The sequence below is a fragment of the Herpailurus yagouaroundi genome, unplaced genomic scaffold, assembly GCF_014898765.1.
Source record: "Herpailurus yagouaroundi ecotype Mexico unplaced genomic scaffold, PumYag 194, whole genome shotgun sequence".
Taxonomy (NCBI): Eukaryota; Metazoa; Chordata; class Mammalia; order Carnivora; family Felidae; genus Herpailurus; species Herpailurus yagouaroundi.
In genome coordinates this window covers 6,803,796-6,816,828 of record NW_024412425.1, presented here as the reverse complement: position 1 = coordinate 6,816,828, position 13,033 = coordinate 6,803,796, and the positions used below count along the sequence as shown (strand labels likewise).

The window sequence follows — 13,033 nt, the reverse complement described above, 5'->3', positions numbered from 1 at the left end:
GTCCTGTCTCCCTAGAGGCAACGTAATTATACCCCCTATCTTTTAAGACCCAAATGCCAACACTTTGTCACTAAACTCCAGGTTAGTTGTAGAAATCCCATCATGGAACTTCTAGAACATCGGCTGCAGTTGGTTAGCCGCTGTTTCCAGTGAGCACTTGAGATACGACTGGCATGCAGTGAGTATACAATGCACGACCGTTTTGAAGGCTTAGAACAAAAAGTGAAGTATCTTATTAATAGTTTTATATTAATTACATGTTGAAATGATATTTGGGGTTAAATAAAACGTACTATTAAAATTCACTTTTTTCCCAATGTAGCTACTAGAAGAATTTTAATTACGCAGGTGGCTAAAGTAATGTTTCTGCTGGACGGTGCTAGTCTAGAAGAGGGATTAGTAAACTACATCCCTTGCTTCAGTTCAAGCCTGCCACTGGTAAAAACCAGTAAATAAAGTTTTATTGGGGGGCACCTGGGTGGCTCGGTCGGTTAAGTGTCTGACTTCGGCTCAGGTCATGATCTCACGGTCCGTGAGTTCGAGCCCTGCGTCAGGCTCTGCGCTGACAGCTCAGAGCCTGGAGCCTGCTTTGGATTCTGTCTCCCTGTCTCTCCGCCCCTCCCCTGCTCACACTCTCGCTCTCTTGCTCTCAAAAATAAACATTAATGATAATAATAAAGTTTTCTTGGAATATAGCTGTATTTATTGGTTTACATGTTGCATGTGGTTATCTTCAAGGTACAACAGCAGCATTGAGCAGTGGTGACAGAGACCGGATGGCCCACAAAGCCCAGATTACTTACTGTTTGTTTGATAGTAAATAGTTCCATAGAAAATGTCTGTCTGCTGACCGCTGACCTGGAGGAATAATGGTGTGATCCGTGCTTTAAAGCTACCAGAAAGAAAAAAGCTTTTTATAAAGAAAGCTTTTTATAGCACTGTTTTCTAGCTAAGTTGTATTATTTCTCCCCCCGTACTTTTTATAAAGTCTTCCTGTTTTTCCACAGCCGTTATCCATAATTTATGACTTTAACCTGTTTCATCGTCTCTGCTCTTTAAAGCCAAACACAATTTGTTTAAAATAACAGTGCACGATTAAATAATGCTGCTATAAAAAGTACTGTCTTTTCCTCCTGCCAACCTTGCGGTGTCGCTGGTGCCCTCCCTGCCTCGCCCTTTCGGTGCCGTGGGCACCACTGCCGATAGTGTGGCAGTTCCAGGGACATGTCTCACTGCGGTGCACGGCAACCATGGCAGCTAATCCACTCAACTGGGGTGACAACTGACTTCAGTAATCCCGGACACACAGAAAAGAGTCTTTGATGCACCGCTTTGTAACGGATAAAAGCCAGATTCACGGAGGTGGTAGTTGGCTTTCGTGTAGATCTATTGACTAAACCGGCCAAGTGAAGAAACAGTCAACAGTACTTTTTGACCTACATGTCCTCCAGATCTGTCAGCAAAGACATAAAATGAACATTTTCGGCCCCGTAAATTCTTTGAAAAGTTTTTAACTGGGGCCATATGACAGGCTTACTCAGGTCATGTGTTTTGGTTTATATCTCAGGGTCCAAATGACTGTAAGGTGCTTGAGCCATTGCCAGAGTCCTACCTGTGCAGCAGAATCCACTTCTTTGTATATTGTGTTGGGGGACTCGACCCCACTTTTGTGATGGCACATTAATGTGCTGTGTCTCGTTTTCTCATCGAACCATGAAGTGTTTGTGAGATGATGACCTACTTGATTTTCTCATTTACTGAGTTATTTCTTCCAGTAATGGGTAATCATGTTCACTTGTTTGCCTTACAAAAGTAGATCATAGTAGATCTTCTCTGGAATTAAAGAGTTTAATTTTAGGCATCTCCTATAAATTCTTAGATGTATATGACAAAATTAGCAAATGCTGGTGTCTTTTTGCTTCCTAACCCAGCCACGTTTATGCCAAGTGTCGCTGAATGCAGATAGTAAAGGCACCATCCTGTAAAAGTTGGCAAAACTGGATGTATGACAGAAGCTTCTAGGGTAATACTGAGGTACGTGGGGCCTTTGTTTGGGAAGGACATTACATAGGTAGCTGGAGTTTGAGATACACAAATCCGAAAATAATGAATCCTTGACCATAAGCTGAGACTCAACCATTCCATCTTTCCGATTCCTCGGTTTTATCCTTTCTTCAGAAAAGAAAAAGGAGGCGTGCCTGGGTGGCTCAGTCGGTTGAGCGTCTGACTTTGGTTCACGTCATGATCTCACGGTACATGGGTTTGAGCCCGTGTCGGTCTCTGTGCTGTCAGCTCAGAACCTGGAGCCTGCTTCAGATTCTGTGTCTATCTGCCTCTCCCGCTTGTTCTCTTTCTCTCTCTCTCTCTCTCTCTCTCAGAAGTAAATAAACATAAAAAAAATTTTTGGGGGGCGCCTGGTTGGCTCAGTCAGTTAAGCGTCCGACTTCGGCTCAGGTCACGATCTCGCGGTATGTGAGTTCGAGCCCCGCGTCGGGCTCTGTGCTGACTGCTCGGAGCCTGGAGCCTGTTTCAGATTCTGTGTCTCCCTCTCTCTCTGACCCTCCCCCGTTCATGCTCTGTCTCTCTCTGTCTCAAAAATCAACGTTAAAAAAAATTTTTTTTTTAATTTTTTTAAAGACAAAGGATACTTGCCCATGTCATCACCATTGGTATCAAATAATAATGAAATGGCTTTTTAAATTATTAATCTTAAAAATTGTGACCTGAAGAGACCCTCAGCAAAATAAAGTTGTTCATTTTTCAGGTCTTTTATTAGTACCGAACCATGTTATTTAAAGGCTCATTGTCACTACAGTGCACATCTCCAGATTTCTGTATTTTCTACTTGTCATTTTATCAATTCTGGTATCTGTATTTCAGAAACAACGTGGCTGCCTTTTACTGAAATAGGCACATCGATCCACATCTTGCTTTCTGTTTATATCTCCAGCCCTATTTAAATTCAGTATTTCCAGCCACAAAAGGTGTTAGAAAATTCTATTTCAGGCTTATGAGAAAAAGTACAGCAGGACGTGGCTCAAACCTTAAGCTGTATTTATTTCTGATCTTCTGCAGCTAATGCACAAAAAAAGTTATGCTGGAATAATTAAATAAACCAGTGGTTTCAAGGTTACCTTCATGTTTTTAAGCCCTTCTCCACTGGGAAGCAGGAGAACACGGTGAGGTAGTGTCTGTCTACAATGGTGATACTGGGGCCCGTGCGGAGAATCACCGTAGAGGTCAAGAAATCTAGGGCTTTTCGGAATCTGTGCCCACCTTGGGCTCAGTGTGCAACTGCTGATTCAGAGGCTCCAGCGTACTGCCTGGCAATTTTTAAAACGGAACTTTGTAGCAGTGGGAAGAAAACACAAGTAGGAATCTTCCTAATGGGAAAGCAGTCACCACATCCCATCTGCGACAAGCAGAGGAATGTCTAAGAGACAGCGCCCCAGGGCTGCCCACGAAGTGGGTACTGCTACCTCGGGTGGTTTGGAATACAGTCTGGCTTTACCCTTTTGAGTGTCTTTTAAGTTCAATTATTCCTTTTTTTCCCTGACCTGTAAAGCTGACAGTAATACCTACCTCATAGAGTTGTGGGGATTAAATGAGATGGTCTACAAAACACTTCGTCAAGTCCTGAGAGTTCTGGACCATGCTTGGTTCCAAGCCACGTGATCCTGAGTAAGGCATTCAAGCATTTTTGAGACTCCGTTTCTTCTTCGGTAGAACAGATGGTAATACGTAAGCCCTGTGGGGTTGCTGTGAAAGTTCATAACCATGTGTATATAGGGCCTGGCCGTCTAGGGGCTCAGCAGCGGTTGCTTCAGTTGATGCGTTCTGTGACAACCTTGTTCTTGTTACAACCTTGGAAGGAACCGAAGAACCATGCTGGCTTGTGTCTTGAGGAAGAGCACTCAAAACATCCGATCCCTCCAAAGACGCCAAAAAAGTCAAAACCTATTTCCCAGTCCCTAGGATATTGTAGACAGGTCACGTCACATCTAAAAGATAGTCCAGCGTTCAAGATGTCAAAACGCGGACGTGGTGGGTGGTCTGGTGGGAAATTCCGAGCTTCCCCGGGTCTTCCAGTAGGAGGCGATATCAACTGTGCTGACAGCACAGGAGCCAAAAATCTGTGTGTCATCTCTGTGATGGGGGATCAAGGGGCGACTGAACAGACTTCCTGCTGCTGCTGTGGGGGACACGGTGATGGCCACAGTGAAGAAAGGCAAGCCAGAGCTCAGGAAGAAGGTACATCCGGTGGTGGTTAATTCGACGAGAGTCATACCGGAGAAAAGATGGCATGTTTCTCTAAGGATATCACAGAGATCATAGTAAACAACAAAGACAAAATGAAGGGTTCTGCTATCACAGGACCAGCTGCAAAGGACCGTGAAGACTTGTGGGCCAGGATTGCATCCAATGCTGGCAGCATTGCACGATTTTTTGGTGTATTAAAACATTTTTTTTAATGGGGCGCATGGGTGGCTCAGTCGGTGAAGCGTCCAACTTCATGTTAGGTCATGATCTCACGGGCCCGCTTCAGGTTCTGTGTCTCCCTCTCCCTCTGCCCCTTCCCTGCTTGTGCTCTGTTTCTGTCTGTCTCTCAAAAACAAAAAAAAATTTTTTTAATTTGATAAAAATTTTAAATTATTTGCTCCCCCCCCCCCCCCCCCCCGCGCCAAAAAAAAAAAAAAAATCCATTAAAGGGAAAAGCACAGCGGGGCTCCTGGGTGGCTCAGTCGGTTGAGCATCTAACTTTGGTTTCAGCTCGGGTCCTGATCCCAGTGTCATGGGACAGAGCCCTGCATCAGACTCTGAGCGGACAAGGAGCCTGCTTGGGATTCTCTCTACCCCCTCTCTCCCCCTTCCTCGCTCTCTCTCAAAACAAATAAAGAGGGGGAAAGTGTATCTCCAGGGTGTGGGTAGCGCTCCAGCCACCAAAACTTAATCCATACCAGTGTTTGAACCTTTTTTTTTTTTTCATTATTACCACCCTAAGGAGCCCTATTATGGTTTTCTTAATCAGCCCCCCAACCCCTGAAATTTGAATACCTTAGATATACTGTATATCTGTGCTTGATACATAAAAAGAGTAGGATTTTTTTTTCAACCCCTACCCAGACCAATTGCCTCCCCATTGGGGGTGGGGGTGGGGGGTGGATATTACCACGGAGAATGCATGCTCTTATGTAAATGACCTGGTTGATGATAGTTGTGGGGAGAGTAAGATACTACAACCAACTCAGCTTTCTGGTTTCTGGTCCAGACTAAAAATGCAAAAGGTAGTCAAGAGATTTTGATTAAAAACCCTCTCCAAGATGGCTTTATCTGCTCTTCCATCATGTGGGGATCACAAAAGCACTGAATCCACCCAGTACAGTCTACACAGCTGCTGGGGTTCCAGTGGTCCTGGCTGACAGTCCCACCTGTGAATTCTTATGCATAAAGGAGTCCTTTGAGCTGACTTACCAATATTCATGGGGGGGACCCAGGAGGGTCGCAGAAGAACACTTCATGAAAATCCAACCCAGTGCTAGATTAGCCACAATTTAAGGCAGGATAAAATATCTTAGTTTGAGAGTGTTAGAAACATATACATTTCTGGCTCAAACTCCTACTTCTTCCTACAGAAAAAAACAGAACTCCCAAGCCAGACAATACGCTTTGGCATCTGTTGGTAGGAAATGTGTACTTCTAGGAGTTTTAGACACCTGTTGTGTTACGCCTGTTGCAGGGGATGACATTAGAGCAGTCCAAAGGAACAAACTGGAAAGACCAGCCAAGGCCACTGGACTAGAACAGCCAACATCTAGGAATCATCACATTTGGCAAGAAGCTTATGTGATAAAGCATCACCATCTGCTTTAATTGAATAACTTGACTATTCATGTCCTCATTTGAAATATACAAGTACGACATTATTCTAACCATGGAAATTAGAAAAGAAGGTGTAAGGGGATGGGGGACCCTGGGCGGCTCAGTCGGTTAAGCGTCCGACTCTTGATTTCGGCTCAGATCATGATCTCACGGTTCGTGGGATTGAGCCCCAGGTCGGGCTATGCACTGACAGCTAGAAGACTGCTTGGAATTCTCTCTCCCTCTCTCCGCCTTTCCCCTGCTTATAAATGCTCTTTCTCTCTCTCTTTCAAAAGAAACTTAAAAAAAAAGGGGGGTGTAGGTAGGAATAACAGACAAGTAGAGCTAAGAGTATCAGGTATTAAGGCAAATGAAACCAAATCGGTAATGCTTAAACACTTTTAAGTTTAGGGACGCCTGGGTGGCTCAGTCGGTTAAACGTCCAACTTCGGCTCAGGTCATGATCTTACAGCTCGTGCATTTGACCCCTGCGTTGGCCTCTGTTGCTGACAGCTCAGAGCCTGAAGCCTGCTTCAGATTCTGTGTCTCCCTCCCTCTCTCTGCTCCCTCCCCTGCTCATGCTCTCTCTCTCAAAAATCAACATAAAAAAAAAAAAATACCGGTAACTTTAAAAGTCAGATAATTGTGCACCTAGCTAATCTGCCTATGAATTTCACCATTTTTAATTTGATCTAATTTAATTTTAAGTAGGCTCCACACCCAATGCAGGGCTTGAACTCATGACCCTGAGATCAAGTGATATAGTTTACCAACTGAGCCAGCCAAGCACCCCTGAATTCCACTATGTAAACCACTACAAATCTAATACAAAGTTGATCAAAGGAAGAAAAAAAAAATCAACAATAACAATATTTCATAATGCCTTTTTTAAAGAATCTCACAGGGAAGGACTCCAGTGTAACGTCAATGCCTGTGCAACTCTGTAATGATCTGTGTGCACTGAGGAAGTGGACCCTTGACTCGGCACAGGTGCCCTAAGACGAAGCACACCGAGCCAGGCTCCAAAGGATGCTGCAGGCACAGCCTGTCTGCAGCCTCTGGTGTGGGTTGTACATAAGGGGTGTATAGAATAATCCAGTGGAATGCAGACAGAACATATTAGGACTTCCCTTTGTATTTACCTCAGTTAAATATATGTATGTGTATACACTGACACAAAGAGGACAAACTTTTTTATCTGATGAAGGTATGCGAGCAAAAGTCTGCTCCTTTATCAAGACACGTGAAAAGCTAACCCTTGTGGACAAAAGAGGGAAAAACACGAAGTGCATGAGAGCACTGTTAGAAAAACATATGTGGTTGGCCAAACTGTCTCCAAATGAATAGGTGTTCCTATAATAGCATACCCAGTGTTAAAAAGATCTCACTTTGCCCAAACGTTCCTATCAATTTTATACAATTCTAGTAAAAACCTCCATAGGTTCTTTGTTGGAAACTGATAAATGGCTGGAGTTCATCTGAGCCAACAGATATGTAAAACTTGCCAAAACGTGACTTTTTAAGAAGTGTTTATTTTTGAGAGAGAAAGAGCAGAGGAGAGGCAGAGAAAGAGAGGGAGAGATTGAATCCCCAGCAGGCTCTGGGCTGACAAGCACAGAACCCGATGCAGGGCTCGAACCCATGAACCGTGAGATCATGACCTGTGTCAAAATCAAGAGTCGGATGCTTACCTAACTGAGCCACCCAGATGCCCTGACATGTGTTTAAAAGAAATATACTTGGGGCGCCTGGGTGACTCAGTCGGTTGAGCGTCCGGCTTTGGCTCAGGTCATGATCTCACAGCTCGTGAGTTCAAGCCCCGCATCAGGCTCTGTGCTGACAGCTCAGAGCCTGGAGCCTGCTTCGGATTCTGGGTCTCCCTCTCTCTCTGCTCCTCCCCTGCTCACACTCTGTCTCTCTCTCAAAAATAAATAAAGATTTTTTTAAAAAAATTTTTTAAAAAGAAAAGAAATATAATAAAGGGGGCACTTGTTCTCGCAAGTATGAAAGGCTTTCTATAAAGAAACAGTAGTTACAAATATGTGGAACTGTTACACAGAGTTCCTTTTTAAAGTCACTTAAACATAATAGTTAACAAACAGGCCATATACATACAGGAATTAGTATGTGATACAGGTAATTCGAAGAATAATGGGGAAATAGCTGACCAACCAGCCAGAAAGAAATTATATCAGACCGCCATCTCACCCCATATTAAAAAGATGCCATATTTTTAAAAACTGGAAGAAAGTATTTTTAACATTTTCAATCTTGCAGTGAGAAAGGTTTTCCTAAGCATGATGGAAAAACCCAGAAGCTATAAAGGGAAAGGTGACAGATTTGACAATATAAAAATGGAAAAACTGCTACATAACAAAAGACACCTGACGAGGCATACAATAAGGAGGAAACCTCTGCAGGGTATGTGACCAAAAGTTCATTTCTATAATCTGTAAATACTCCCTTCACATCAAGATTAAATCCATGACTGGTCAAAGAACACAAAAAGACAAATCATAGAAAAAGAAACACAAACAGCCAATAAACCCCTGATACAACTGTCCCACCTCACAAATAGCATTACCTCGGGGCACCTGATAGGATACGGGGTGGCTCAGTCGATTAAGAGTTCAACTCGACCTCAGCTCAGGTCTTGATCTCAGAGTCGTGAGTTTGAGCCCCATGTTGGGCTCTGAGATGGGGGTGAAGCCTACTTACTACTAATAATAACAAAAGTGAGACCTCACTTGTCACATAAGATCGGCAATGACTAAAAATATCCGTTGTTGGATTGTTGGCAAAGGCACAAAGAGATAAGCAGTGGAACACGCATTGGTGGACGTGTAGAATCGTTAACCTTTTTGGAAAGTAGTTTGCCAATGTTTATCATAGTATTTTCAAATGTTTATTTTTGAGAGAGAGTGAACACAAGCAGGGGAGGGGAAGAGAGAGGGGGAACAGAGGATCTGAAGCGGGCTCTGCACTGACAGCAACGAGCCCGGCTTGGGGCTCGAACTCACAAACCACGAGATCATGACCTGAGCCAAAGTCGGATGCTCAACCGACTAAGCTACCCAGGTGCCCTATCATAATTTAAAATAGGAATTCTAGCAATTCTACTTCCAGAAATATGTCCTAAAGAATTACATAAATATAAGGATATTCTTGACAGCATTGCTTGTAATAGGATAAAACTAAAAAATAACCTGTATGTCCAATCAGAGGGGAATAGTTAAATAAAATTATGATATATCCATGCAGAGCAATTGTTTTTAGGTTTATTTATTTACTTAGAGAGAGAGAGCGCGCGCACAAACGGGAGGGACAGAGAGAGAGAGAGAGAGGGAGAGAGAATCCCAAGCAGGTTCCACACTGTCAGCACGGAGCCTAACACAGGGCTTGATCCTACGCCCGTGAGATCATGACCTGAGCCAAAATCGAGTTGGACACTTTAGCAACTGAGCGACCCAGGCGCCTCCCCCCAACCCCGACAGAAGAATATTACGGGATTGATCACCTATCATTGTGTAACAAAATTACCCCAAAACTGAATGGCTTAAAACAGTAAACATTTCTTTTCCTGTTATTTCCATGTCAGATATTTGGGGGTGGCAGGTGGGCATTTCTGGCTCGGGACCTCTCATGAGGCTGCAGTGTCTGAAGGTTGCCCTGGAGCTGGCAGACCCTTCCTCTAAGGTGGCTCACTCACATGGCTGGCAAAGGGGTGCTGGTTGTTGGCCGGGGTTGGTTGCTGCCCAAGTGGCCTTCTCCACTGGCTGAATGTCCTCACAACGTGGTGGCTGGGGGCCCCTAAGTGACTGATCCAAGAGGGGCTACGGCTGAAACTGGGAAATTTGAAGACTGACTGGCATGTTAGTCAGGTCAGAGAGAGTGCAGGGAGACACTTGCAAAACCTCCAACAGAAATTTATGAATGGGAAGTGAGATGAGGCTGGAGAGATAAATGGAGGCCGATTCGTGGCAGTAATTCCAAGCTGTGTTAAGGAGCTTGATTTTTATATGAAGCTGGTAAGATCGCTCTGGTTATTACATGGAGGGTGGAATGAATAGACAAGGACAGGGGGCAGGGATGGAGGTCAGGCCATCAGTTAGGAGGCCATTAAAAGTGATCCTGACAAGGAATGGTAACTTGGATTAGGGGGGATGGCAATAGAGGGGGAGAAAAATCAGGGAGCTTCTGAGATATTAGGAAAAAGTCCAATAGGACTCCATGTTTAGATACGTGGATTACACAACAGGAAGGAACCACGTTTGGCTCCTGGGGTTGTGACTTGAGCAATTAGGTGAATGGGGCACATGGGATGAAGAGCAGGTTGGGGATTAGAAAAAGTTTTTAATGAGTTTGAGATGCTTACACACATGGAAACGTTGAATAGTCAGTGGCCACATGGGACCTGGAGGTCAGGGAATATATGCCTGGACATAAAAACGTATGAGCCATCAGGACATTAGTGGACAATAGAGCCATGAACCAGAGAACCGTTGCTTTGAAAAGGAAGAGTTTACAAGAGACTGAAAAGGAATGCCAGAAAGGTTAATAGGAACACCAGGAGTCTACTGTCACAGAAGATACCGCCGTGATCAACAGTGGTCACACCACTAAGCCAAGCAATTTAAAACAGAACATCGTATATCAGATAGGAAAAAGAGCGCTCTCCCTCAGTCCCAAGGTGGAGTACTTTTATAGGAAGGACGTCAATAGCATCGATGACTTCTGGTGTGGTGCTTCTCCAAGTGTGATGTACAAATAACCTGGGGACTATAGTAAAATGCAGATTCTGGCTCAGTAGGTCTCAGTAGGGGAGGGCCTGAGAGCCTGTGTTTCTAAGAAAGTCCCCGGCGATACTGATACCCCTGGCCCACAAACATTTTGAATAGCGAGGTTCTGCTGTGGCTTTCAAACTTTACTCAGCACAGACTCACACGGAGAACATTTTAAAACAGATTATTGGACCCCATCCCTACAGATTATGATTCAGTGGGTCTGGGGCAGGATCTGATAATCTGCATTTCCAACAACCTCCCTGGAGATGGTGACAATGATGCCACAGGTCCCCAAGACCACAGTTTGAATTGCACACTTCTACAAGACCACAGCTTAACTACTGCAGGCCACAACAGGGAGAAATCCATATGGATTTCAAGACATAATGCAAACAAGAAGTATTCTTGAACACCACTGGAGTCAGTCCATGACCAGAGCTCATTGAGGGCAGGGCCTGCTAGTTACCCATCACCCCCATGGTTACTGTATCAAAGCTAAGTACTCATCCATTTTTTTTTTAAATATTTTTTAATGTTTATTTTTGACAGCGCAGACACGTGCACAAGCAGGGGAGGGGCAGAGAGAGGAAGACAGAGGATCCAAAGCAGGCTCTATGCTGTCAATAGAGAGCCCAATGCGGGACTCCAACTCAAACTTTGAGATCATGACCTGAGCTGAAGTTGGACGCTTACCTGACTAAGCCACTCAGGCACCCCAGGACTCATTCTTAACTGATTTATTAATTCTGAAGACTTAACCCTCAGCAGTAGATACTTTTTAAAAGTAAGTCTCAAAGCTTTATCTTGCTGGAAAAACCATTTCATTAATACTAAAACAAAGAGCTGTTATTGAGGACTGTTTCCTTTACTCAAGGGACATACACTGCACCACAGACACATTCTTCCCCAGAGCACACAATTTTAGAAATACACAATCTTGGAAAAAACCCCATATACAGTAAGAGGGGGGAAAATTCTATTTAAGGAGGAATCAGGTCACATATGTATTTTTTAAGCACCCAAAAGTATTTTATGGAAGGCATCTAAACGCGAAAAAGATGGATTACAAATACAAGCTCTGCTCTCAAGTCTGGAACATCAAAGACACCAGCAATCAAGTTAAAACGTGACAAATGCCATCTGAAAAAACAGCTGACACTTATTTTTCTTAAAGCCACCCAGCAGATACCTCAATCCATTCGCACAGAATGTGTTTGGTATTAATAGCACCAGACGCACCGAGGAGGAGAAAATACCCAACAGGGGTGACTGACTTCCTGGATAAAATAATTTCGTGTTGGAATTAGACAGATGGACTGTCTTTTCACAGGTGGAGGACCTAGACGACCATTCCTTAACAAAAATCAATTAAACATGTGGCCTGGGCATCTGCTGACAGAAGGCTTCATCTACCCTTCTATGCAGTGTGATTAAGAAACGTAGCCAGGTAGGGGCGCGTGGGTGGCTCAGTCTATGAAAGGTCCACTTCCGCTCAGGTCAAGGTCTCATGCTTCGTGAGTTCGAGCCCAGCGTCAGGCTCTAAGCCGACACTACAGGGCCTGCTTGGGATTCTCTCTCTCTTTCTCTGCCCCTCCCCTGCTCATGCTCTCTCTCAAAATAAATAAATAACCAAAATTTTTTTTAAAAAAATAAATAAATAAAAAGAAAAGATACCCAGGTAAAAGCACAGTACCTGCCCTCAAAAAAGGCTTCACTCTAGTCCTGGAGACCAAGAGAAGCATATCCTTGAAGGCAAGATTAAGGAAGGGGCGCGCCGCCCCCACCCCAACGGTAGGGGTGGGGGGAGTCTCCGGAGAGGCCAAAGTGTCTCTGCGGGTGCTCTCTACCGCAGTGGAAGCGCCTTCCAAGCACACACCGGCGGCCACTGGGTGCTGGGGGTCTGCCAAGACCTGCAAACAGGGCGCCACAGGCCTGAGACGCGGGAGGCGGGAGAGGCCCGAGCGGTCAACCGCTTCAGTCCGCCAGACCCTTCACCGAGGCCCCCGCATCCACCAGCACCCGGGAGCAGGAAGCTACGGGAACAAGCAAAAGGTTTCGCGGTCTCTTGCAAGCACACCTAAGGCGACCCTTCCTCGGAGACGGGCCCCTCCTCCCCCGGGTGGCCACCACTCGCTCTGCCCTGGGGCTGGCGGGCGTCCCCGCGGCTGAGGAGGGCAGCCGCGTACTACCGCGGCAGCACCTCGCGGGTCAGGGGTCTGTGTGCTCGGGGCACGCAGAGGCTGGACGCGGGGCGGGCGGGGCGGACGGGGCGAGCGGAAGTGTGCCGCTTCCTTCCGGCCGGCGCCGCACGAGACTGGGCGGGGCGCCCCTGGAGAGGGCGGGGACTTGAGCTGACGGACGGCTCCCGGGACCTATGGGCGCGCCCGCGG

General features: G+C 45.3%; 1 pseudogene; it reads left to right on the top strand.

Annotated features, from left to right (window-relative positions):
- Nucleotides 1-4,025: 4,025 nt before the first annotated feature.
- Nucleotides 4,026-4,523, top strand: LOC121011640 (60S ribosomal protein L23-like; annotated as a pseudogene).
- The last annotated feature ends 8,510 nt before the right edge of the window (nt 4,524-13,033 follow it).